This window comes from Dipodomys merriami, unplaced genomic scaffold (assembly GCF_024711535.1).
Source record: "Dipodomys merriami isolate MVZ:Mamm:240054 unplaced genomic scaffold, mDipMer1.0.p SCAF_29, whole genome shotgun sequence".
Taxonomy (NCBI): Eukaryota; Metazoa; Chordata; class Mammalia; order Rodentia; family Heteromyidae; genus Dipodomys; species Dipodomys merriami.
The window spans coordinates 14325115-14353107 of record NW_027204381.1 but is presented as its reverse complement, the minus strand read 5'-3'; the positions used below and the strand labels follow the sequence as shown (position 1 = coordinate 14353107).

The window sequence follows — 27993 nt, the reverse complement described above, 5'->3', positions numbered from 1 at the left end:
TCTGGAATTAGATAATAATGATGATTATACGTTTAAATAGGGATACAGGCGGACCCATTGCAACAATGAGATGTACAAGTCATTATGTCGAAAACGAACTTTACAACTTTGGTGAGGGGGGGAGGAGGATTGGGAGGATGGGAAGGGATGGGAAGGGGAAACAAAGGAGGAGGCTACAATGCTTGATAAGAAATGTACTCATCTTGTCCATGTAATTGTAACCCCTCTGTACAGTATTTTCACAATAAAAAAAGTGATGATGATTGTACCCTTCTGTCATTATATATAGGAGTGAATTTTATGTTTGTAAATTGTGTCTCTGTAAAACTATTAAAATTAAAATGATGAAAATACTCATAAATGATAGCTGAAGTGGTTTGAGGGCTGAAGGAACTAGGATGTAGGAAACCTACTAATATCTGAGAAAACCGAGGCTCTAACAATCTGTTTGTCAGTCAAAAAAGGCAGTTGGTTCCTATGGGGCCCTAGACAGCGTTACCAGAAAGGTATACCAAGCATTTATTTCAGGACCTCTTGAGATTCTAGACCCCAGTGACTTTGGAGGTTAGCTTCCTTCCTCTTAAGGAGAACTTCAGGAATTAGAGCAGAGTCCAGCTGGCAAAATCTATTTCAGCATATTCCAAGAGAGAACGAAGGCTCCCAGACCTCCAGAAAGTATAGGAAGCTTCTTGGGTGAGCTGCATCCCTGGGGCTTCAGTGAGATCATGTAGCACTGTGTGGGTGCCATGTGTGGAGAAACACAGCAGAATTTCACCCATCTGGAGCCAGGGCACTGGAGTCTATGGGCCCCCTTCCCCTTACATCAGAGTTATTCCTTTGATACTGGATTGGACACACTGTAAAAGAGTCATGGATATAATACAAGGTAAGAAAACCATATTAGGCTCCATTGTTGTAGTATGTCTACAATTCAGAACTTCTGACAGCTTTGATCCTCAGAATCATGTGCAGGTCATTCTTTTCCATTATTGTAATGACCTGTGAGACCAAGTGCAAGGACAGAAGGAGGTGTATGTCAGTGTGAACAAGATATACCATGTTATCAGCCTGTACTGACTGAGCTGTAGTCCACATGCAGTTCCCTGAACAACTGGGGAACGTGTTGTCTGTAGACAAGATAAGGAGAATGGCAGAGAATACCAATCATTTTAGCAGACCTCAAAGAAGTGCCTGAGGCCCAAACAATGGGGTTTTTCTCTTTCATTTTCTTCAATTACTGGACAATATGGCTTTCTGAATTCACCACAGGCCTGCATCTAATGTACAATTATACCAAGGATTAAAATAATTTGAGGCACTGTACAGTATACTGTGAGTATAACAGCAAGTTCTGCATACTTTTCCTGAGGTATTCAAGAATAGATGATCTTCTGGAACCAGGAGATGACTTCTCTGCTTAGAGATTCCCTATTCTCTCCTCTGCCTTGTCCCTGGATAATTCTTAGTCACTGTTAAATCACCAATGGGTGATTCTCTCATCCTGATGGGAGTACTCATTGATTTCTTGTCTGAGTATCATCTCTTTTCCCAACACACATGTGTGCATCTGTTCCTATTCTTACAACACCCTACCCAGATTCTGTGTGCTCTGTTCTTGAGCTCTGCTTGGTTCTCTTGGGTTCATAAACTTAATCCCAGGTCCATTTCCCTGAATATGTAAGCTGTTCTCTCATAAATATTGCTCAGAAATACATGGCTAGTGACTATAAACCTATGAGTGATAATGATTCCTTTGTCATAGGGACAATGTAGATGAGATGACATTCTCAGGCCTTAGGGTGACCAGCCTCTTCCAGAGCAGACTTTGTTCAGACCTGGATAACAGGTGAATCAATGTTTCTCAAAACTGACAAAGGTTTAAAAAACAGAAAAAGGAAAAAAAGGAAAAGTGAGTGAAAGGGGACGAAAATATTGAAGGAGTGATACAGATCAAGATGCATTGTATTCATATATTGCTTTGTTAAAGACAAAACTTAAATATCCTACAAAACTAAGAAAAGTGAGGGAAAAGGGTGGGTTGGGAGGGATAGGTGAGAATGTTGAAAGGGGTGATATTGATCAACATACACTGTATTCATAAACTGCTTTGTTGAATGGCAACTCCTTTGTACAACTACTTAAAAACAATAAAAAAAATTTTTTAATTTAGAAAAAACTAACAAAGATGTAAATCCTCTTGGAATACTCCTCAAATGGATCATTTTATAGATTGTGTATGCTCAACAACACGCTGATTACTAAATTCAAATGGCAAAATATAATAAATTTCAGTGTGAAGTCTTAGCATGAAGGACGTTTTGTGAAGAGGCAGGACATTTATAAGAAGAGAGCTATGGATGCAGAAGTGAATGACTGACCAAGTATTTTGGAGTTTTGTTGATATATTATTATCTCAGTCCATCAATTCCTCTACAATGAAAGGTTCACATTTTAGCTTAGCTGTTTATGAGAAATTCAAAGAGAATGGCAGTATGAAGGGCAATGTTTATGTTTATATAATTAATTTTGCTTTTGTTTTTGTTTTTTTGCCCATCCTGGGGCTTGAACTCTGGCCAGGGCACTGTGCCCAAGCTTCTTTTGCTCAAGGCCAGCACTCTACTACTTGAACCACAGCACTACTACTAGCTTTTTCTGTGTATGTGGTGCTGAGGAATCCAGGCCTTCATGCATGTGAGGCAAGCACTCTACCACTAAGCCACATTCCCAGCCCCTATACAATTCTTTATAGTAACAGTTTTATGGATTTTTTAAAACTTCACCTAAAATGTAGACATCACCAGTGTGTATCTTTTGGTTCATAGCTCAACAAAAATTACAAGTTGCTGGGCACTGGTGGCTCATGTGCATACCTAGCTACTCAGATGTCTGAGATTTGAGTAAAGTGGTTCGAAACCAACTTGAGCAGCAAAATCCATGGGTCTTATCTCCAATTAACCACCAAAAAGCCAGAAGTGGAGCTATGGTTTGAGTGGTAGAGCATTAGCTTTAAGTACAAAGCCCTGAGTTTAAGCTCCAGGACTAGCACAAAAGAAAAAAAAAGTAAATTAGAATTAAAAGATAAAATGGTAAAATATGTTAAATGGACCAATATTGTGTTTTTAATTTATCTTAAGGGAATTTTTTAATTAATGAAACTTTCACTGCTATTGCTTTTAACTCCTGGACAATCAGAGCACAGCAGAATTGGTTGGCCCTGAAGTCTGTGCTCCAGCTCAGGTTTTTCAGGGCCTCAGTAGGTTTGGGTGCCGGCTACAGGTGTCTGGAAAGTACTGTGGGCTCACTACACAGAGATAGGAGGCTGAGTCAGTGGGCTGGCAGCTTCTGATGGTCAGGGAAACAAAAAGCCTGGCTCTATTGAGATGCACTAAGTGTTCATCTCCATCAGCTTAGGACCCTTCCCAGAATACTATCTGTAGTTCTTGAATTGCTGAGATGTGCTGGCTCTGTAACTGCAGTTAAGAGAGATGGAGGCTTCCCTGCAACGTGGAAGGACTCAGGATGCCGCTCCATCTCCTTTGTTGGCTGCCCAGCCCTTTCTTTGCAGAAAGACAAAGGTCAGATAAAGGACAGTGACTGGATAGTGGATGCTTCCTCTACAGAATGTAAACTACCTTTCCATGCCCCCCCCCTCACTCTCCTAGTGAGAAGGTGAGGACTTTCATGTTTCTCCTTACATTCATTAGACAGAAAACAACTGCAAGCACTATATTCCAAACCTCATGTTCCCATGCAAATGTCAAACTCTTGAGCTCATGTGAAGCTACAAGATCACTAGTAAACCAATCAAGGATCTCATCATGATTTCTTTGCCCATAGTTCACTGATGACTCAAATAAAAAATCATGTGCTTGCTTTGAACCACAATCCTCAGATCTCATCCTCCTGAGTAGCTAGGATTATAAAGTGTAAGCCATTGGCGCCTGGCATTTTTGTTGTTGTTTTGATTTTGTCATTTGGCTCTGTAAACACACAGTCGGAATCTGGGTCTAACAATTAGCAAAAAAGAGGGTCTTTCTTCATACAATTCTCTCTTCACCCTCGTCCCCTTCTCTTTCATACTCAGAAGTACTGAACAGCTTTCCTCAATGTCCCTGAATAGACACTGCCATCTTGTGGTCTCCCAATTGTGTTCAAAGAAATACTCAACTTGAATATACTTTGTGAATGGAAGTAAAAATTGGACATAAAGTTAAATTAAAATTTCAGAGACATTTTCTCCAAATATGAAGGTTGTTTCTATGTGCGTGCATTTTTCTGAGTTAGAGCCATGATTTTCAAAAGCCACTTTTCTGACCTGAAAATCATTCATAACACTTCTACTGTAGGAATCTAGGTGAGTTTTATGCAATCCATGAGCTTTTCACATGTCAGCTTAAGCATCCCCAAGATATCCTCATAGTCTCACCTGAAAAAAATCATGAAATTTTTATCCATTTCCTGGAGTTGATTTCAATAAATATTATTTTATCTGAGCAGAGGCGCATAGACATTTCACCTTTTTGTTCAACTCCTATGAGTATCCTCCATTGGTTCCATTGTATGTGAATGCCTTTTCCTCTATAATTATAATTTTATAATATAATTTAGACTTATAATTAGAGTTAATTATATGTATAATTTATCATGTCCCAGTCTATTTTAGAGCTAGCTTCCACATAGGAGAGAAAACATGCACAGTTTGTTTCTCTGAGCTTGGCTTACCTCATGTAACTTGATTTGTTCTAGGTCCATCAATTTCCCTGCAGATGACATAATAATATTATTTCTAATGGCTGTGTAAAATTCCATTGTGTATAAGTACATTTTAAAATTCATGTAATTTAAAAGAATCTTTTTCAAAACAGAATGTCTTTTTTTTTTAATTGTATTTTATTTTATTTGAGAACATACTGTACAGGGGGGCTACAATTACATGGGCAGGATAATGCATACATTTCTTACCAAGCATTGCAGCCTCCTCCTTTGTTTACCCTTCACTTCCCTTCCCCGCCTCCCCCCTCCCCCCACCCAATTTTACCCCCCTCCCCCCACCCAATTATGCCCCCCTCCCCCCCCCACACCGACATTGTAAAGCTGGTTTTGACATGACATTTTGTACTTCTCATTGTTGCAACAGGTCCACCTGAATCCTTAAACGACTTGTTTGTCCCCATCTCCTCCACATGTTATATTGACATCAAATATAGTGAAAGCGGGGGTTACACTGTGGGGGAGGGACATACAAAGCAACAAAGAAATAATCTTATAAATGTGTTAGAAACACATGCATGAAAGAAACGAAAACATTAAAATACATATTTAAGGGTTCATTTTCCTAACATCACATTATCTCACCTTTTCCGCTTGACTCATACCTATACTAGATATTGCAAATAAGGGAAACCATGGGACCTATGCTTCTTTGGGCCTGGCTTACTTCACTTAATATAATTTTTTCCAAACCTTTCCATTTCCTAACAAATGGGGAAATGTCATTCTTTCTGATGGAGGCATAGAATTCCATTGGGTATATATACCACATTTTCTTGATCCATTCATCTACTGAGGGGCATCTGGGTTGGTTCCATATCTTAGCTATGGTAAATAATGCTGCAATAAACATAGTTGTGCTGGTAGCTTTAGTGTGGTCTTGTTTGTAAACATTTGGGTAAATGCCCAAAAGTGGGATTGCTGGATCATAGGGGAGATCTATGTGAAGTCTTCTGAGGAAGCTCCATACTGCTTTCCAAAGTGGTTGAACAAGTTTACATTCCCACCAACAATGAAGTAAGGTTCCTTTCTGTCCACATCCCCTCCAACATCTGTTGTTGTTAGAGTTCTTGATTTTTGCTGTTCTAACTGGAGTGAGGTGATATCTCAATGTTGTTTTGATTTGCATTTCTTTTATGTCTAGGGATGTTGAACATTTCTTCATGTGTCTATTGGCCATCCTTGTTTCTTCTTCAGAGAAGCTTCTCTTTAAGTCTTTCGCCCACTTATTTATTGGGCAGTTGATTCTTTGAGGATTTGTTGTTGGGTGGTTTAATTTTTTGAGTTCCAAGTATATTTTAGATATGAGACCCTTGTCCGTTGTATGGCTAGTAAAGATCTTCTCCCAATCTGTGGGCTTTCTATTGATCTTGACAGCTATGTCATTTGCCCTGCAGAAGCTCTGCAATCTTATGCAATCCCATTTGTCCAACCTTTCTTTGATTTGTTGTGCTTCCGGGTCTCTATTCAGAAAATTTCGACCTGAGCCAAGGAGACCTAGGGTTTCTCCTATTCCATCCTGTAATGTTTTCAGAGTGTCTGCTTTGACTTCAAGGTCTTTGATCCATTTGGAGTTGATTCTGGTACAGGGTGATATATAAGGATCTAGCTTTAGTTTTCTACATGTAGTTAACCAATTTTGCCAGCACCATTTACTGAAGAGGCTGTCTTTCTTCCATTCTATTGTTTTAGCTTCCTTATCAAAGATTAGATGGCTATAGGTCTGTAGGTTCATTTCTGGGTTTTCAATTGTATTCCATTGGTCCTGAGGTCTGTTCTATGCCAATACCAAGCTGTTTTGATTACTATGGCTTTATAGTAGAGTTTGAAGTTTGGTATTGATATTCCTCCAGCAGTGTTCTTTCCGTTGAGGAGCGTTTTTGCTATTCGTGGTCTTTTATTGTTCCATATGAATTTTTGGATTGCCTCTTCTATTTCCTTGAAGAATGAGGGTGGAATTTTGATAGGTATCGCGTTGAATTTGTAGATAGCCTTGGGAAGTATTGCCATTTTCACGATGTTAATCTTGCCAATCCAGGAGCATGGGAGGTTTTGCCATTTTTTAAGTTCTGTGTTGATTTCCTTTTTCAAGATTTTAAAGTTTTCATCATAGAGGTCCTTCACTTCTTTGGTTAAGTTAATTCCTAGGTATTTTATTTTTTGTGGGGCTATTACAAATGGAGTTGCTTTCCTAATTTTAGCCACACTTTTCTCATTGTTGGCATATAGAAAAGCCATTGATTTTTGGGGGTTAATTTTATAACCTGCTACTTTGCCAAAGTTTTGAATCAGCTTGAGTAATTTGGGAGTGGAGTCTATGGGATTCTTTAAATACAAGATCATGTCATCTGCAAAGAGGGAGAGTTTTATTTCTTCTTTCCCTATTTGGATCCACTTTATGTCTGCATCTTGTCTTATTGCTGTAGCTAGGCATTCTAATACTAGATTGAAGAGAAGTGGAGAGAGTGGGCATCCTTGTCTTGTTCCTGAGTTAAGAGGAAATGGCTTTAGTTTTTCACCATTGAGTATAATGCTGGCTGTAGGTTTGTCATATACAGCCTTTATTGTATTGAGGAATGTTCCATGGATTCCTAATTTTTCCGGAACCTTCATCATAAAGGGGTGTTGGATCTTGTCAAATGCTTTTTCTGCATCTACTGAGATAACCATGTGGTTCTTATTCTTGCTCCTGTTGATGTGATGAATAATATTAATTGATTTGCGTATATTGAACCAGCTTTGCATCCCTGAAATGAATCCTGTTTGATCGTGGTGTATGATTTTTTGGATGAATTGTTGAAGTCAATTGGCCAAAATTTTGTTGAGAAGTTTTGCATCAATGTTCATCAAAGAAATGGGTCTATAGTTCTCTTTCTTTGATGAGTCCCTGCCTGGTTTTGGGATGAGGGTTATGATGGCTTCATAGAATGTGTTCGGTAGTGAGCTCTCTCTTTCAATTTCATTGAAGATTTGGAGGAGTATTGGTGTGAGCTCTGCTTTGAAGGCCTTGTAAAATTCCGCTGTAAAACCATCTGGTCCTGGACTTTTCTTAGCTGGGAGGTCTCTTATTACTGTTTCTATTTCAATGCTTGATATGGGCCTGTTAAGCTGGTTTAACTCATCTTGGTTTAGTTTTGGCATGTCAATATTTGCTAGGAAAAGGTCCATTTCTGTCAAGTTCTCAAACTTATTAGCATAAAGTTTTGAGAAGTATCCCCTAATAATGTTCTGAATCTTGGTTGTTTCCGTGGTGATGTTTCCATTCTCATCTCTGAGTTTATTAATTTGGGTGTGTTCTCTCCTTTTTCTGATAAGGTTTGCTAAGGGTCTGTCAATTTTGTTAAGTTTTTCGAAGAACCAACTCTTTGTTTTGTTGATTCTTTCTATAGTTTTTTTGGATTCTAATTCATTTAATTCTGATTTAATTTTGATTATTTCTTTCCGTCTACTGGATTGGGGTTTATCTTGCTGCTCTTTTTCAAGGAGGTTTAGATGTGTCATTAAATTGTTAGTTTCCGATCTCTCCAATTTGTTGATGTAAAGCTCAGAGCTATAAACTTGCCTCTGAGTACTGCCTTTGCTGTGTCCCAGAGGAGCTGGTAATTTGTGTGTTCATTTTTGTTGAATAGCATGAACATTTGAATTTCCTTTCTAATCTCTTCCATGACCCACTCATGATTCAGCAGTGTGTTGTTCAGCCTCCATGTGATACCGGACTTTCTTTGGTGGCTTTTGGTGTTGAGATCTAATTTTATTCCCTTGTGGTCAGAGAGAATGCAAGGTATAATTTCAATGTTTCTGAATTTAGACAAGTTTGCTTTGTGGCCTAAAATGTGGTCTATTTTAGAAAACGTTCCATGTGCTGCTGAGAAGAACGTGTATTCTGTTGCTGCTGGGTGAAATGTTCGGTAAATGTCTGTTAAGTCTAGTTGATCTATGCAGCTGTTTAGATCTGCGGTTTCTCTGTTGAGTTTTTGCCGAGTTGATCTATCTAGTGGGGAGAGTGGTGTGTTAAAATCCCCAACAATTAATGTCTTTGGATCTATATGGGATTTGAGGGAAAGTAGTGTTTCTTTGATAAATTTGTGTGCTCCATTGTTTGGCGAATAGATATTTAGAATTGTAATATCCTCCTGAAGGAGAGATCCTTTAATTAGTATGTAGCGACCTTCTTTATCTCTTCTCACGAATTTTAATTTGAAGTCTATTTTATCTGATATTAGGATTGCAACTCCCGCCTGTTTATGAGGGCCGTTTGCTTGGTAGATTTTGTTCCAGCCTTTAACTTTGAAAATATGTTTGTTTTTACAGGCAAGATGTGACTCCTGCAGGCAGCAGATAGAGGGGTCTTGTTTTTTAATCCAACTAGACAGTCTATGTTGCTTAATTGGAGAGTTCAGTCCGTTAACGTTAAGAGATAGGACTGAGAGGTATTTGGGGGTTCCTGCCATGTTATCCACCTTCTTGGGGGCTGTGAAAACTGGGTTCTTCCTAAGGTTCTTGGATTCTCAGTTTGGGTGCAGTTTCTTGGCCTTTGTTGCGTTCTTGTTGGTTTTCTATGTGTAGGACATCTTTAAGAATCTTTTGCAGGGCTGGTTTGGTGGAGATGTATTGTTTCAATTTTTCTTTGCTATGGAAGGTTTTTATTTGGCCTTCAGTTATGAAGGAGAGTTTAGCTGGGTACAGTATTCTTGGTTGATAGTTGTTTGTTTTTAGGGCATGGCATACGTCATTCCAGGTTCTTCTTGCTTTGATTGTCTCTGCTGAGAAATCTGAGGTAATTCTAATTGGTTTCCCTTTATAGGTGATTAACCTTTTCTCCTTGACAGCTTTAAGGATCTTTTCCTTGGTCTGGGTTGATCCTGTGTGGATTATAATGTGATGGTGGGATGTCCTATTCTGGTCTGGTCTATTTGGGGTTCTAAAAGCTTCTTGTATCTGAATAGGCCTATCTTTTTGTATGTTTGGGAAGTTCTCTGCTAGGATCCTGTTAAACAAATTTCCTAGACCATTAACTTCTGTTTCTAGGTGCTCCTCTACACCCATTATCCTTAGATTGGGCCTTCTGATGGTGTCTTCCAGGTGTTGGATAGACCTATCATATTTCTTGGACTTGTCTTGGATGGTTGTATGTTCTTTCTCTATAATATCTAGGCTGTCTTCAATCCCTGAGATTCGATCTTCTGCATGGTCTAACCTGCTGTCAAGACTCTCTACTTTGTTTTTATCTCTTTTCCTTCTAATTGGTCAGCTTTGATGGCTTCAAGTTCTTTGTTGAAGCTCTGTTTTAGGTCTTGTATGATTTTCTTTACTTCCTTAATTTGGTGTTCAGTGTTTGTTCTCAAATCACTTAGTTGATTGGTTATGGTTTCTTTGGACTCCCATTCCTTCTGTTGGGTTCCATTCAGCTTTCCCTTTGTGGTCTCCCTGACTTCCTTCAGCTCTTTGTTAATGGATTCCATGAATGTCTTTAGTGATCTTTGTGTATTCTCTACCTGGTCTCTTAATTCGTGAATTACTCTTTGATTAGTTTCCTCCCTTCTGTGGGATTCCTGCAGTTCTCTTTGAGTGTTCTCTGCCTGCTCACGCCATTCCTCCCTTTCTCTTTGAGTATTCTCAAGTTGTTCACGCAAATCCTGTATCAGTTTTTGAGAAGCTTCCTCACGCTTATGATATTCCTGTATAAACTTCTGGGATGCCTCCTCTCTCTCCCTATCACGCTCATACAGAGTCCTTTGTACATTGTCAAACTTCTCATTTATCATGTTTGCTATTAGTGTTTGTAGAGCTATTTGGGAACTCTCCTCTGGATTATTCTTTATCTGTTCTAATCCCTGATTATCAAGGTTGGGAATTGAGATACCCGAATTTGCCATTTTTCTTGTGTTTTTCCGGCTTACTCGGCCCATTTGAGATAAAGATTGCACCAGTTTTGTGCTAGAACACTATCTTAAGGCAACCATCAACCAAAGTTTGCATTTGTACAGTCAGTAGTCTACAGATACAATCTAGTTCAACAGATACATCTATTCAACATCAAACGACTATATGTTAAAGGATTTCGAACCGCAGAAAAGAATTTGGAAAACCAGAAATTATTAGGATTAGGGGGAGATGTGGGTAAAAAATAGGAATAGATTGGTGTGGGGAGGCACAGGGAGAGTTAACTATGTCCTAATCACAGTGCAGGAAATGAGTTGGGTAGGATGCAAGTAGAGAGAGAGAGAAAAAGAAGAGACGGAAAGGGGAATAAAGAGAGACCAGAAAAAGAATAGAAACGTAAAAATTAATGTTATTATAGAGGTTAAAAGACCGTCTATTTAGAGAGGAATGTGAATATGTTCAGAGAAGGGGAGGGACATAGAGGAGATGTGAAAAGCTTTAAGGATGGGAACGGGAGAAGAAAAGATCAGAAGTTCAGTAGAGCTAGATAAAAAACAAAAAGATAATTAAGAAAGAAAGAAAAAGAGAAAGAAGACAAGAAAAGAAAGGAAAACTCTTATTCACGTATTCCTAAAATAAAAATTATAAGATGAGAAAAAAAAAAAGGTTACTGGAAAACAATTATTTTTTCAGAAGAGGCAAAAATTAAAGATTAATAAAAGTTTTAGAAGGGAAAAAAATTTATATATATATATATATATATATATATATATAAGGTAACAAAAAACAAAAAACAAGCAAAAAAAAAGAAAAGAAGAAGAAAAAAAAAAAAGAAAAAGAAAAAAAAGTCTTTTGATTTTTTTTTTTGGGGGGGGGGAGGAGTGGGAAGAATCCTGTATCTCCCTTTTGTCTGCAACCAGTCTCTTGTTGGAGTCTCTGGTCAGCTTGAGGTCCTGTGGCTTGATTGGTTTCTTAAGTCGGTTGGTTGGAAGAGGCAGAAAAATGCTCTGCTTTACCCAAGATTTTGAGATCCCCCTCCCAGGTTAGTTTTCTGGGAGGGTGGTCTGCTTTGAGAGTCACAAAAGAGGGGGATGTGGTGATGAGGCTAGGTTCTGGGTAGAGTTGAGGCCTTTCAATAAACAGTAGCTTTTCCCTGGGGCTATTTTGTGATAAAGCTCACAGCGCCCAGCCTGGAGCCATTCTCAGGGTTTCTGTTTTTCAATTGATTGTCGAGGCTGCTAGAGGGAGGGGCAGCCTCTGGCTCTGGTTACCCAGTGAAGCAAGGCACTCCGATGGCTGGCGCCTGAGCTGGGTGACTTTTCCCTGGATGGAGCTGAGTCTGGCAGGTCACTTCGCCGTTAAGTTCTTGTGACCTGCTAAATGACTCATTTTATTCCAAGGCCTGAGCTGGAGCTAGCAGCTCCTCCGAACTTTGTCGGTATCCAAGATGGAGATCACCGGTGCTGGGGGGGAGGGGTGGCCTTCCCTCCTCTGCTCCCTGAGGAGTGAGGATGTCGGGCTTGTATTCACGCCGAGTCTTGGATCCTGGGTCGTCTCTGGTCTGCAAACAGCAGGATGAAGATGTTCGCTCCTTGTCGGTTCTTGTTGGTGTTGAGTAGAATCCGCTCGTCCGCTGCGTCTGGCTCCTTCGTCCCTGACTCTCTGTGTCTCAGGTATGTCTCCGCGGCGGTGGTCGCCGCCGCCGCGGCCCCGCCGCCGGAGTGGCAGCTGCTGCGTTTCCTTGGCTTCCCCTCTCTTGTCTAACTCTTTGTCCTGTGATGACTCACTTGGTGTGATTCTCTGGCTTAGGACTGTTCACTGGAACTCTAAAACTCCTTTCTATGCGAGAGCTTGTTCAGATTCCAGCTTCTCCTCCGCCATCTTCCTCCAAGATCTCAAAACAGAATGTCTTACAATTTGGCTTACCCTACACTTCTTCTCACAGTCTGAGCAACATTTATTTTTAATTTAATGTTAATTTTTAAAAATAATAGACTTGTTTGGCTCCAGTGGCTCACACCTGTAATCCTAGCTACTCAGGAGGCTGAGATCTGAGGATCGTGGTTCAAAGCCAGCCTGGGCAGGAAAGTCAATAAGGCTTTCATCTCCAATTAACTACCTGAAAACAGGAAGTGGTGCTGTGGCCCAAAGTGGTAGAGCACTAGCCTTGAGCTGAAGAACTTAAGGAGAGTGCCTAGGCCCATAGTTCAAGCCCCATGACTGACTAATAATAATAATAATGATAATAGACTTATTGAGACTTTTTTCATAATGAATTTAATGTATTTTTGGTTATTATTGCATTAATATTTCACAACATTCTTTAATCTTCCCCCTCCCCGTGATTGTCTTCCATCCTAGTAGACCTCCTTCTGCTTCCATATCTTTTTTTTCTCTAGAATCCACATGAAGAAAACATGTGACACTTGTCTGTCTGAGTGTGGATTCTTTTGTTTTCCTGCCTGAATGTTATACAAATGTATATTTCCTGTATTCATTTGCCCATTGAGAACCAAGGCTGATTTCACAACATGGTCATTGTGAATCATGTAACAATAAGTGCATGTTCACATACATCGATTGTCTGCTTACTTTCATTCCTTTAGGCAGGTTCCGAAGAGAAGCATAACTTGCTCATATAATATATCTACTTTTAATTGTGTGAGAAATGTCCGTATAATTAAGCTGAATTAATTTACATTTCCACCAACAGCAAATCAGGATTCCTTTCCCCTAAATATCCACCAGCATTTATTGCTTTTTTTTTTTCCTTCATAGCCATTAACGAGGGTGTGATGGAATCTCAATGTAGTTTTGATTTGAGCAACATTTTAAAAATAAGTCTAGGACTTAAAAATTGCTTGGAATTCCATTTTCCAACAATGACATTTCTATTGAAAGAGGACTGACTTAGGTTGATGCAGTAGTACTACAGCTGGCTCCAATTCCTAGTCTTTAAATATAACTATATAACGTGAATCTTTCTAATTATCTTATTCCTTTCTTTCTCTTGAGTATAATCATAATATCTGGGAGTTGATCTGTCGGAAGCCAAAAGGGAGTCTCTCAACATGATAGGCTTGACTATCTCACTGGAACATCTTGTGGCTGAGTTTACAGAACCACTCTCAGGAATCCGACCCTCATCCTGCCTTACACAAACATCCTGCAGCTGCTAACGACCACCCTTTCACCCTGCCCTATGCAAACATCCTGCACTGCTATGGCCAATGAAAAAGCTTCCTTAATGGCCAATGAAAAAGCTTGCTTATTCTAAGCATATAAATACCCCTGTGTGAAAAATAAAAATTTGCAGCTTGGTCAGAATCCCTGTCTTGCTGTCATTCTTCATGTCTCTTGTCCCTTCATTCCTTAGGTTCATTGCCCTCATTGACATCCTGCGGGTCGGGACAACTGGTGCCCAATGTGGGGCACGAGCCTCTGACTAAGGAAGGATCTCCGTCCTCCGGGAAAACTTGGCCAAGTACAGTCCGCGATTGCCTCGACAGACCCCACTGAGAGACAGATCCAGGAGGAGAGTGAGGACGACGCACAGTGAGTGACCTACCATGGGACAAGCAATATTGTCACATGATCTATTTCTGTCAGACCTCATGGAGGCCCTCAAGACATGGGGAACACGGGTTAAGAAAAAGGATTTAGAATTTTTCTCGTACATAGAGGACTTGTGTCCTTGGTTCCCCCTTGAAGGAACCATAGACGCAAAAAGATGGCAAAGAGTAGGAGATTGTTTAAAAGATTATTATGAAACCTTTGATCCAGAAAAGGTTCCTGCTACCGCCTTTTCCTATTGGAATTTGATTAATGAAATTTTTAAATGTTCTCTATTTGACAATGGAATTTTAAAACTTGTAAAAACGGGAGAGGAGATTCTCCAACATGCCTCTCGGCTCCCCTCTGCTTGCCCATTGGTTGTATTAGATATGCCTTCTGGTCAATTTACTGAAAATCCTGTTCAAGAATCTAAAACCTCCCTAAAATCTCTTGAAACTACCTCTCAAAAGGTAGATAAACATTTTTATCCTGTACTCCAGGCTGCCCGTTCCCCTCAGGATAATTTAAGTCCCGAGGAGGAGGCCACCCTGGAAGAGGAGGTGGCCTAATATCGTCATCCTGATTGGCCCCCCTTACTCAGTCACCCCCTACCTCAGACTAAATCCTCTACCCCAAATATTCCGCATCCCTCCTATGCACCCCCTTCCTTTTGTGGCCCGGCCCTTCAAGGGCCCACTACCCCTCCAGATGTTTTTCCTCTCCCCCCTTTACCTAATCTGGCCCCTTTACATGAGTCCCTTCAACATAAGGCGAGAACACCTTCAACTTTTAAAAGAACTGCGGTCCCTTAATTATGAACTCCGCACACTGGCCTTGGCCGACACGCCAAAACTGCCTAATAAAATTAAGGTTAGATCACATCATCAACCAGTTCTCGCCTTTCCAGTAACTCAGAGCCAGACAGATAGAACCTCAGAGGGTGAGGAGGACGAATCAGAAGAGGAAGAAAAGGAGGATGAGGAACAGGATACTGGGGATGAAGAGGAACAACCCACCCAGGGAAAAGGCCAACAAGAGAATAAGAGGCTTAGCCTTCAGTTTGTTGAAAAACTTAAAAATGCATGTGCCCAATATGGCCCGACTGCCCCTTATACATTAGCCTTGTTAGAAAACCAAAGTGCATGCTGGCTCACTCCTAATGATAGGAAGTTCCTGGCCCCTGCCATCCTTAGTGGGGGTGATTTTGTTTTATGGAATGCGGACTTTAAGGAACAATGTAGAGAGACCGCGCAAAAAAATTTGGCTAAAACATCTTCAAAAACCTGGACCTATACTAAACTTTTGGGTAATGTGCCCTTTGATACCAATGTTAAACAGGCGTGCTTTCCTACCAGACTTTTGGCACAAATTCAAAACGCTGGCCTTTATGCTTGGAAGCGTCTCCCTCAAAAGGGATCGGCTACTACTTCCCTGGCAAAAGTTAGACAGGGGCCAGATGAACCCTACAGTGACTTTGTCTCGCAGCTTAACTTGGCTGCGGAAAGGCTTCTTGGGCCTAGTGAAAGTGAAAGTGCCTTTGTTAAACATCTTGCCTTTGAAAATGCTAATCTGGCATGTCAAGATGTCCTCTGGCCACATAAAAACAAGGGTGACCTCTCTGAGTTCGTCAGGCTTTGTGCGGGAGTAGGGACTGCTCACACCATGGGGCTCGCCATAGGTGCTGCCTTTACCAAGGCATTTCAAAGTTGAGTCCTCGGCTCACGTACTTGCTTTAATTGTAAACAACCTGGTCACTTTGCGCGTGAATGTCCCCTTGGCAAACAAAGCCAAGGGGTGATACCCTCCCAAGGTACAGGTAGACCACTCCCTGCCACTCTTTGTCCCAAATGTGGTGAGGGCTGTCATTGGGCCAACGAATGTAGATCAAAACAAATGCCCTTGGGCAACCCATTCTCTCTCATGTTTCGGGAAACTTTGGCCCCGACTATCCCCAAGAGACTCTATACAAGGACCTCAAATAATATGCACTGGGACCCTGGGACCCCCTCTGTCTCATATGTGTGCCCTTATTCTTGGAAGAGCCTCTGCTACCTTACAAGGTATCCAAATTTTTCCTGGTATTATTGATAATGATTATACAGGAGAAATAAAAATTTTGGCCACAGAATTTAATGGAATTGCAGTAATTCCAGCTGGAACTAGGCTTGCACAATTGGTACTGCTCCCATTAAATTTAGGGGTTCTTCCACTGCTCAGACCACACCACAAGGAACTGCTTCTTTGGGGTCTTCTGATGCATATTGGGTTCAGCCTATCACTCAAAAAAGACCCACCCTCATCCTGCGAATTGAAGGAAGGGAGTTTCAGGGAATTTTGGATACTGGTGCAGATGCCACGGTTATTTCCCCAAAATATTGGCCACCAAGTTGGCCCCTTACCTCATCCCTAACTGACCTTAAAGGCATAGGGCAGTCAAAAAACCCTTTGGTCAGCTCCAAGGTTCTTAATTGGACTGACAAAGAGGGCAACAAGGGAACTGTTACTCCTTTTGTTGTTCCTGACCTCCCTGTTAACCTATGGGGCCGGGATATCTTGACCCAGATGGAAGTTATCCTTGCTAGTCCCAATTCTGTGGTTACACATCAAATGCTCTGTATGGATTTTGTCCCTGGTACGGGTCTTGGAAAATCAGGACAAGGAATCGTTGAGCCCACCCAAGCTACCCAAAAAACAGATAAACATGGGCTTGGGTATTCGGATTTTTAGTATCAGCCCCAACTGCCAGACGCTTGATAAAACAGGTTAATGGCTTACCACAACCCAGGGTTGGAAACCTTCCCCCTGAGGATGATTCCTTTTCTCTTACAGATGCAGCTAGAACTCCGTGGACCCTCCTGTTTGAAGTGTTTCTTTCAAAGGGGTTTTGTATATGGTGGTCTTGGCCCTCCAGCTACAAAAAATCTCATGACCACTTATTTTGGTGTCCCCTGCGAATGCAAAGGGGGATTTTATTCAACCCCTGGTAGCTGGAGCCAAATGGTTGACTGTGGAAACAAAGTGGCTTACCTCCGAGCAACAGACCAACATTGGAGGATTACTTTAAATAGGCGGGTAACTTTTATTAAACAACAGATTGATCTCTTGGCTTCTAAGCCCATACAGGTTCATTACCATCGTCTTGATATGGCAGACCACGGCATTGAGATCTAGGATTTACCCCATGCTTTTAATTAGTGTTTTGCCATGAGCTTGTTCCAGTGGGGGAACCCCCTTTTGTCTTATTTAGAAAGCCCTTCTCCTTATTCATAACTCCTGACCATTCAATGAGCAAGACCTATTGTGCCCTTGCCATAAGGGATAGGTTTGCCCCTCGTCCTATAGGCCTCTCCGCTTGGGGGAGGATGCACCTATGGGAGGAAGAAAAAATGCTCAAATCAAGGGTGCAGGTAAGACTGCAGGGGGATGGATCTGCGAGATCCCCAAACCCAAGACCCCTGAGTGGCAAGCTCTGGTGCATGATGGTTGGCATGCATACCCACAAGCCGTCTCCTCAAAAAACATGCCAAGGCCTGTAAAATTCCCCTCCCCGAGTGGGAGGAACAGAGCCTCTGTCACCCCCTTAAAAAGAGCAGCCAACAATTGATGGTCAATTTTCTAAATAAGAAAGGGGGAGATGTCGGGAGCCAAAAGGGAGTCTCTCAACATGATAGGCTTGACTATCTCACTGGAACATCTTGTGGCTGAGTTTACAGAACCACTCTCAGGAATCTGACCCTCTTCCTGCCTTACACAAACATCTTGCAGCTGCTAACGACCACCCTTTCACCCTGCCCTATGCAAACATCCTGCACTGCTATGGCCAATGAAAAAGCTTCCTTAACAGCCAATGAAAAAGCTTGCTTATTCTAAGCATATAAATACCCCTGTGTGAAAAATAAAAATTTGCAGCTTGGTCAGAATCCCTGTCTTGCTGTCATTCTTCGTGTCTCTTGTCCCTTCATTCCTTCTCGCTTAGGTTCATTGCCCTCATTGACATCCTGCAGGTTGGGACAACTATTCCTTTCTTTCTCTTGAGTATAATCATAATATCTAGGAGTTGATCTCTAAGAGTTATGGTGGATCTGTGTGCTTGCTCTCTCTTCCCCCTTTAAGCTGGATAGTATGAATTTACCTATCACCAGGTTTGAACATTATTTCTTTTGAATGTTTAAAATATGCTGCTAAATTATTCCTGTATAATTCTTTTTTTATTATATTTTATTTTTTATTGTGAAAATACTGTACAGAGGGGTTACAATTACATGAGCATTTCTTATCAAGCATTGTAGCCTCCTTCTTTGTTTCCCCTTCCCATCCCTTCCCATCCTCCTCCCACCTTTCCCCCCAATCTTCCCCTCCCCCAAAGTTGTAAAGTTCTTTTTCCACATAATAACTTGTACATCTCATTGTTGCAATGGATCCACCTGTATCCTGTATAATTCTTACAAAGAAATTTCCCCTTCACAGCCCCTTGTGGGTTCTGGGTTCTACCCTTTGCATTAGTCCTTCAAGAAACTCCTCATGAATCAAAGCAGCCAAGCACTGCGCTGTGCTTATAAGCCCATTTTATTCCCATCAGCAGTGAAAATACACAGCTGTCTTTGAGCCACTGATAAGGAGATGCACAGAATTAAATTAAAATAACATATTAAAGTTTTGCACCAGTACCTCATATTTGTAATCCTAGTTGCTCAGGAGACTGAAAAGTTGACAAAACTGTTATTGCCAATTAATGACCAAAAATCTGGAAGTGGACCTGTGGCACAAGTGGTAGAGTACTAGCTGTGAAAAAGAAAAAAACCTCAAGGACAGTACCTAGGCCCTTAGTTCAAGTGGCTGGACTACCTCCCTCTCCTCTATCCCCAAATATGGCATTAATTACTATTCACTTACTTTTCTATTCTCTTGGGTGCTTTCTCAATTGTTTTAACGATTACATGCTATTAGGGTTGAGTAGACTAGTTTCTGTCTTAATATGTTTTTGTCTTACTAGGCTATCACTTTCATGGGACTTTAGCTGGAGACCAAAGACTTGTGGGAGGAAGGTGGTGTTTGCTTCTGAAATAATTGATACTTTCATATTACTTGCTCCTGTAAGATCCACCAAGGTTATGTGAAGCAATGAAAAATACAGAGAAATCACTAGCCTATTATTCCTCTGGTGACAAGTTAAGATTATCTTGTGTTAGGGGAAGGGAGCCTATCAAATAATCAGATCTATTCAGGGCCTCAAACTACTTTTCACACTCGTTTTATCTCATCACCTGGAATCAGAAGCACTGAGCAACCCTAAGGCTTACAACACTGGGAAATGTCAAAAAGAAAACAAATCATAACTACAAGACATGTGAGAGTATAAATGTAAATTCTCAAGTTATCAATTAAGAGCACCAGCCAAATTTCTATTTCAAACTACTGCAAGGTAAAAAGAAATTAAATTTATTATCATGAGGATCCCAGAATCTTAAGTCTGAGGGAAAGGACTGGACAGAGCTATGGTTTACCAGACAGAGAAGCAGTGACCACTCAGTAAGCCAGAACTGCTAAATTGGAAGGAGAGTGGAGGGAGAGAAGCCAGCAAGGAAACATCCTCTTTTGGGCTGTAGAGATTCATATCTGCTGCTGTGCTAAGGCTTCCTCTCCTCAGTCTGTGTGATTTCCTTGGCATGGAACAGGCAAGCCTCCTCAGCATTAAGTGCTTTTTTAAAATGTTTTTTTGTCAGTTGTGGCCCTGACTCTGGGCCTGGGCACTGGCCCTCTGCTCTTTAGCTCAAGGCTAGCCCTCTACCACTTGAGCCACAGCACCACTTCTGGCTTTTTCTGCTTATGTGGTGCTGAGGAATTGAACCCAGGCCTCATGCATACGAGGCAAGCACTCTACCACTGAGCCACCTTCCCAGCCCCCATTCAGTGTTTCTTTAAAAAAAAAATTCATGTTTCTTCTCTTCCTCATCACTGTCAGAACTGAACTGTTCTTTTGGTGTCACTGCTGCTGCTTCTTTCTTCTTTCTCCTTCTTTCTTCGTTTCTTCCCTTAGTTTTTCTTGCTGCATCTCCAGAGTATCTATGGTTTCTTCACAGACTCTTCTCCAGTTTCATCACTTATTACAGGCTCCTTGGACTGAGCTTTCTCTTTCTTGGCTTCTCCAGGACAAAAGGAATACTTGAAAAAAGAGTGATAGCATTTGTGTCCCTATCAACCTTCTTCCCAGTAAGATCTCCTGATGTGGGTGTGCTTGTGGATCGTCCCATCCTCCTCGTACTTGATGCCTCTTGATAATGTAGTTTACTGTCTAGGCTAAGAGCAAGTTGGCTGCAGGAGCATTCAGGGGTTCTTGGCCACCATACTTTCCAGGATGATTTCTTTTCACTGTTCTTTGAAGTCTTCTTGTTTGACTTTGAAGGACTTAAATAACGGTTCTAGTTTTGTGGATCTGCCTGCTAATGAACTTCTGAGCCCTTGTTGTTGGCTTTGCATGCAAACATCTGTGTCTGAGCCATTGAAATGGTATCTCCTGTGTATCTGATGAAGTTATCTCCTGCTTAACCCACTTCAACTGGATTTACCTGAACAGAAAGCTTTTGGGCATTTGGAGGCTTCATATAAACATTTTTTATCCACAAATCTATCTATTTACCTCCCTCCCATGATATAGACTTGTGATATGCAGGTCGTGAGTCTATGGTGGTGTCCCATTTTTAGCTGTTTATATCTTCTAATTTTTGCAAAATAGTATAAGTAAATAATGAAGTTATAAGACACAATTCTTTATTTCAAGCTCTTAATCCAGTTTTAGATTTTTTAATGGAAATATCAACTGTGTTTTTGAGGGCAGAGCATGCGAGATAGAACCTAGGGCTTCACATACGCTGGGCCAGTGCTCTGCTATGGAACTACACTCCCTTCAAACCAATCAATTACCAGAGAGTAAGAGTTACTGAGCTCCACTCCTAGTTTTTAGTCTGTCAGTGAAAGGCCTTAAGTAAGTGATGGCAATCCCTCTGATCTTGATTGTTTCAACCCAGTGAGGACATGGGCTATGTCAGTGCTTCCAAAAGTAGGACTGATACAAGTGGTTATGTCAAGTGGTATTGATATGAGTTTTTTATTGTTACACAGATAATGCTATTACCATTTGTGTTAGGAATAAGCACCTAGTACTCAGATATATTTCACAGATAATGCCAGTTTTAAAAGGATAATTTTATATAGTTATTTTGACCTCAATTTATGATAAATAAGGAAACTCAGGCAGGAATAGCTGGTACACAGACACAAATGTTTTGAAGATTAGGAATAAATAGCTTAAGTGCTTCTGGCAAGGGCCAGATGATAAAACTTGTTTCCTCATCTCTGGCCTGAGCCACAAAAGGGCTGCTGTATTAGAGAAAGAAGAGAGAGTCGACAAGGTCTGGGTCAAATAGGACCAGGGCCACAGCTATCTACACCAAGGAGTGAAATAGTAGAAAGGGACATAATTTCAACGTCCTCACATGAACTAGTTGATTTATTATATCACATTGTTTGGAGACAGATTATAAATGAAAAACTCTCCCTAAAGGTAAACCTTTACACAATTACCCCCAAGACAAGGCCTGGATCAGGGATGTGGCCCAGATACAGAGATGTGGTTCAGGCTTCAGGTGTTTGGAGAGCACTGAGATGCAAAGCACAGGATCTGCACAAGGGGAGGCTAGGGTATTCAAAACACTTTTCTTTCTTTCTTTCTTTCTTTCTTCCTTTCTTCCTTCCTTCCTTCCTTCCCTTCCTCCCTTCCTTCCTTGCTTCTTCTAGACATCTGAAGTTAAGATCAAAGATAGGAGTTCTTCCCAGGATCCTGGTTAATCAACAGTTAAGGACTGAATGTTTAAGGACTGAATAGCAGGCACTCCCTCTAAATCCTCATGAATGAAGGTCTCTGCAGCACATAGATGAATGCTCACCCTGTTTAAATGGAAACCCTAATTCATTGATGCAGAGAAGCCACAGACACTCAGCAGCCAGGCCTCTGCTACAGTCCAGTTAGTGCTCAATTCTTCCTGAGGTTTATTCCACTGTGTCACTCAGAGCACAGTAATACCTAGCCCAGTCTCACTCAAAAACAGTGGCTTTCAAGTGAAAGGAGGTCGTTTCTTTGTTGTCCAAAGCTTTAAATCTTTTGTGGCTTCCTTTGTCACTGGCTATCATGGCTTTAGAAGGTCTGTGGACCTTTTCCAGAAGGGCACCATGAGTTCAGTGTATGGAGAGTTAAGGAAACCCCTTTCAACATTGTCATTTGACTTTGTATGTGGGTCACCGAATTATCTGGGAGAAAAGATGTATGTCAGTTTGGGAATAAAGCTTTTAAATAAACTTAAGGCTAAAGATGTTGCTAGAAACTTAGAAGGAAGAGCTCAAAATGTAAAAGGCATTTACCATTTACTTACTAAGTGGTAAGAGGATCAGAGTCATATGCCTAGAATAGGACTCTCATTTCAGAGTATCGCATTAATAATCTTCTCATGAAAAATGTTGAAATGATAGAGAATGATTGAGTTTTAAGGTTTAATCATTTCTCTATCAGGAAAAGAGCTAGTGCTAAGAAGCTGTTCCCTCTGGTGGACAGGGACTGAGCTGTGGTGAATGCTTTTCTGGATTCCTTCAAAGTCAGAAATACATTTTCCACCTGGCCTTATTTAGAAGGCACATGTCAGTCTTCAACTGACCCCTGTGTAAAGTCTGATATTACTGTTAAGTCTCATCCTCTCTGGGATTTTCTCTTTTTCTTGTTCTGAAGACTACATGACATGAAAACCCTTTGACAAACCATTACTAGGGGTCTCTGTAGCTGAGAAACTTGCATTACTTTGTATATTTTAACACTTTTAAATGTCATTATATTTTTATGTAACTACTGTGGGCCAGTCTACAATACATTGAGATGTAAGAGAAGTGTTTTGTGTTGAACTCGCAGGAAGTAATAGGGTGGAGTCAGTAGTGAGTGGTTCTGTTTTATAGCACTGCTTCCCAACACGTAGAGCAGTGATTGATATCTACTGGGTTTTCAACTCGTATTTGTCAAATGAAACTGAAATATACACAGGCAGTCTTTAGTGGATTACTTGAAAGTCCATATGTTCTAAGGGAATGCCAGATTCTAAGGAATCCCAAATTTTTCACAGACGCTTTTCAAGAAGGAAATTCAGTCTGTAATTAGTAGTCAAATACAGCTGGATTTCATAATCAGGTTAACTCCTAGTCAAAAGAACACCATAATTTAAATTACTGACTTCCAATACCATAGTCTCAGATCTATGTCTTCTTCTTCCATAATTTCAGTAGCTCCAGAATAGATGATCTTATTGTCTTCCAGCTGAGCTTGCAGCTGTCCAGTCAGTCAGGGTTTCCAGCTGCTAGGCCTCTGCCTGCAGCTGCTTTCTGTCTTTGATGGCTCTGCTAGAGGCTGTGATAGTGGCAGCTCTTCCAGCTGTTTCCCATGTTCTGTCAAGGCTGTCTCCACTCCAGTACTTGATTACAGAATGCTCTTATCCTCCTTCAATTCATGATTCTCCTCTAGGCTTGCTCATTTTTTGTGTGTGTGCCTGTCTTACACTCTGGTTCTACATATTCAAGACACATTTATCTCTCTCACTTTGCACTTTTAGTACTTCTCTGTGTCCCTACTTGAGTCTCTAGCTGTGCCTTTGCCCTAGCCTGGTCATCACTGTCTGGGGTTTCAGACGGGCTGGAGAACTGTAACTGGAATATGCCAGACAGCTCCAGCTTCTTTTGGAGCTCCTCCATTCCTTCTTTCATGGTTGCTATCTCCAGCAGGAAAAATCCTAGATGTTCTTCCAGTTCAGTTGTACTTTTGTAGTTCTGCTGTACTTTTATTTTTTCCAGCTCCAAGTACAGGCTATCTCTTTCTCTAGTCAGCTGCTGATTGCACTGCTCAACCTGCTTCCGGTGTATGGATACTGCAGAGGAGGATTTCTAGCTCTGACACAAGCAGTGGTAAGAGGTGGGTGGCAAGACTCTGCAGCTTTCCTGTGTGCTGGTGGTGGCCTGCTGCATGGAAACCATGGCTGTGTATAAGTAAATTTTCAGCACTAATATTGCAATGCTTTGCTTATGGAGCAAAGAACAGTTCACCCCGTTCTTGCTGGTATCCCTTTCCTTTTTGTAATTCATCTGGATTGTCTTGGTTTAGTTTGGTCAATATATCTACCTTTGTGGCAAGTTGTTGGTTTGATAGCAGGGCAACCCTTTGTATTGCTTTTTGAGACCATTATAGACTCAGAACATGGGGGAATCTCCCTGTCTTGATTGGGTAGAGTCAGACAAAAGACTATCAAGCTTCTCAGAAAGGTGTTGTAGGCCCTTCCTTTGGGCCTTCATATTGGGCCCATTGTCATTATCATGGTCAATACGATGCTGTGAGGGGAGGGGACAAGGAGAGGGAACCAAGAGTCATTTGCAGAGGATGGTACAGGAGCATTGCCCTCTTTGGGAACTTCTTCAGGTGACTTAACAACAGTTGTGGTCTCAGGGTTTCCATGAGTTTTAGTTTTCTTGTTGCTTCTGTAAGGCTGCTTTATGTTGATACTGCCTGATTTTTTTTTCTTGGTGGCAGCCAATTATTCTTTTCTTGTTTCTTCTGGCATGTCAGGGGTGGTAAGGGGCTACATTACAAGGATTCCAACAAATAGGGTCTTCAATCAACCACTACTCACTACTCCCTCTTATATCTCCTCCCTGTGTTGTGAGCCAGAGACAGAATTCCAGCTCTATAGGAGGCACTGTGGAATGTGGATGTGGCTTAGATCTTGCACCCCATTGGTCAGTGAGGAAAAAGAAATGAGGGAGTGGTCACTTCCCCTGGAACCCAGAAAAACTGCTCTACTCACAAAGATAAATTGGGTAAGATTGACCCAACCCTGCTCACTGGGAGGCATGGGGGTAGTTCTACCAGCATGGTAGCTTTACACTCAATGTGTAATTTTCCATTCATCACAGAATTACAATTATCTCCAGACCTAAGAGGCTGTTCTCTAGAGGGTGCCCTTGACGTTGACGCCTACCCACTTGTCCTAGAAGGCTTTATACCACTGGGCTGAGGAGATAGGTACGGAATGGGCAGTAAGGAACAACTTGTTTTTGCCCTGCAATTTCATGTATTAGAAACCACATGCAGGTATCTCATATCTAATTTCTATGTAGTCTTTTTAGTGTAATTTCCAATCTTTTCTTTCCCCAGAGCCCTGGTAGCTCTTCTAACACTCTCCTAGATGGATATGGTTCCAACCTGTGCCCTCTAACTCTGAAGCTGCTTCTCCTCCACTAGCCCCCAAAGCAGTAATTCCTCCATCCTCAGGGTACCCTTTCTTCTTATTCCTGCTCTAGGTCTAGTCAGCCTGCTGACTACAGCTCTCTACAGCTGAATGAAAATTGCCTTTGGGCCTTCTGATCCTTGATGGGTATGTCTGTGCCCATCTCTCTCCATCCCACCCAACTCAGTCCTCTTCACAGCAGACCAGTCCTGAGAAACTCCACATCATTTGTAAACCTTGAGCTTCCATTGGCCCTTCTTCCTGCCATTCCTCCATCCCATTCTTCAAAGAAATGTTGCTCTCTCCTCAGGCTCCTGCCCGTAGGAATTCTTCACCTCTATCCTGTTTCAGCCTCGAGTTTCCCTCTCATTCATCTTTAATGTTATGTTGTTTCTTTTGGTTAGCTTGGCTAAGGGATTTTCAATCTTGTTTATGTTTTCAAAGAAGCAAGGTTTTGTTTTATTGGTTATATAGCTTTGTTTTCATTTCTTTTCTATTCTGATACTTTTTATTTCTACTTTTAGTTTGCCTTTGTTTTTTCTTTTCTGGTGCTGGACCTGGGGCTGGAACTCAGGGTCTGGGGGCTATCCCTGAGCTTTTTAATTTACTCAAGGCCAGTGCTTTACTGCTTGAGACACAGATCCATTTCCAGGGTTTTGGGGGTATGGTTAATTGGAGATGAGTCTCATGGACTTTCCTGCCTGGGCTGGATTGGAACCACAATCCTCAGATCTCAAACTTCTGAGTAGCTAGGATTATGGCTGTGAACATCTAGTGCCAGACTTGGCTTGTTCTTATTTATCTAAATTTCTCAATTTTATTAATTGGATTGTTATTTCTATTACAGTGAAAAATGTTAATATATTGCCAAATGTACAGTTGTTAGAATTATCTGGTTTTGAACTATAAAAATTGGTATGTTGCATTAGAAAATTCTATAAAATAAAAAATCACACATTGACAATAATCCCTAAAGTCCAACTGTTCTCTCCATCAATAATGCAAATTACATAATATAAAGACAAAATGTTAATAAACATTTAAACACAAGTCACTAACTAAATATGTTGATTTATCAAGTTCAGGAAATTTAGCACTACTGATCAAAGTCACTAATAACACAATTTTAGGTGCAATTTTACATGCCTTCATAAAACTTCCAGAACAGTCTCATAGCAAAATGTCTATATGTTCTCCATTTTTATTTTTCAGCAGGTTCATTACACATTATACTTAAGACCATTCCAGCTTATAATTAAACAAATTGTCTTGTAAGTAAACACCAGACCAACATTTAACCCAAATGTTGACAACATTTAAAGAACATTTGATAATAGATACCAACTTATTTCACTTTGAGTACTATTTCATGGTGGAGAATAGCAAAACAAGCAATAAGATCTTGAATGCTAACATATAAAAAGATGTTGGCTCCAACCTTCATAAAATATTAACAAACATTTTGTGTTATAGTATAATTACTCTAGTTAAAATGTAATTTCATATCCATTGCCAAGTTTAAAATATCAGATATTTGAAGCTAGTATTAAGGCCTAAAATATTTGTGTTAAGTAGTAAAATAAATTTTAAGCTGTGTAGTTATTTTGCTTGTGAATGTATAATAGGATGTTTTTTCACAGTAATGGCAAACACTACTGTGGAGGTGTAATGGAAGTAAATGTACCTTTAAGGCTTTATTATGCTATGTATCTGCTACTCCAATTCAAGCATCAAACTGAGGTTACAGTTCTAACTTTGAAAGATTGTTTCTAACATTGCCTCATCCTTAGTCAAGTTTTATGATTTAACTTTAACATTTAAGTGTACATCTCTCTACCTATTTCAAATAAGTCCCCAATCTCCTTTACCTAGATGAGTTGCTGGAAATGATATATCGGCTCAGTTTCACCACTGTCTGCTGGAGGTAGAGGTGAAGATAAAGATTCTTGGCCAGTGGTAGAAAACCACCAGGAAGCATGGACTCCAAGGCAGACATACTTGCTTTCCAAAAGGATTTCTAGGCGATTGTTACCTCATCAAATAACAACTTTAAAAAATAAATTGTTTCTTGAGCTATTAAACATGGCAAGATGTCACAGACAGAATAATTGATATTACAAACACAAAACTCAGGTTAAAGGCACTGGATAAGTTCAATAATCACAAAACAGTGAGCAATTTGTAAAGCAAAGCAAGATTTAAATGTTAACCTTTAAAAGAAAATGACAATAAAAGGAATGACAATAAAACAGTGGCCACAATTTCTGCAGTTTTACAATAAAATAGTTATTATTCAACAGTTGTCATTCATTCTACAATATCTAAATCCTACATTATAAATCCTACAATATTTGAATCATTAAAATTGTGTTACTTCCACTTTATAAAAGTTATAAAATCAATTTTTTTTGGTGTGTGTGTGTGTGTTTATGTGTACATGTCTGTATTGGGGGCATGAGAACTTATAGGGTAGCTT

At 40.6% G+C, this 27993-nt stretch overlaps 1 long non-coding RNA gene across 1 annotated transcript in view; it reads left to right on the top strand.

The window, feature by feature from the left end:
• Positions 1-27683, top strand: part of LOC138838772 (uncharacterized) — a 39703-nt gene extending 12020 nt beyond the window's left edge. Inside the window, exons 2-4 of the long non-coding RNA XR_011375747.1 lie at positions 14030-14208; positions 17038-17276; positions 27390-27683. This is a non-coding gene — a long non-coding RNA (uncharacterized lncRNA). The remainder of the gene's footprint in view (positions 1-14029; positions 14209-17037; positions 17277-27389) is intronic.
• The last annotated feature ends 310 nt before the right edge of the window (positions 27684-27993 follow it).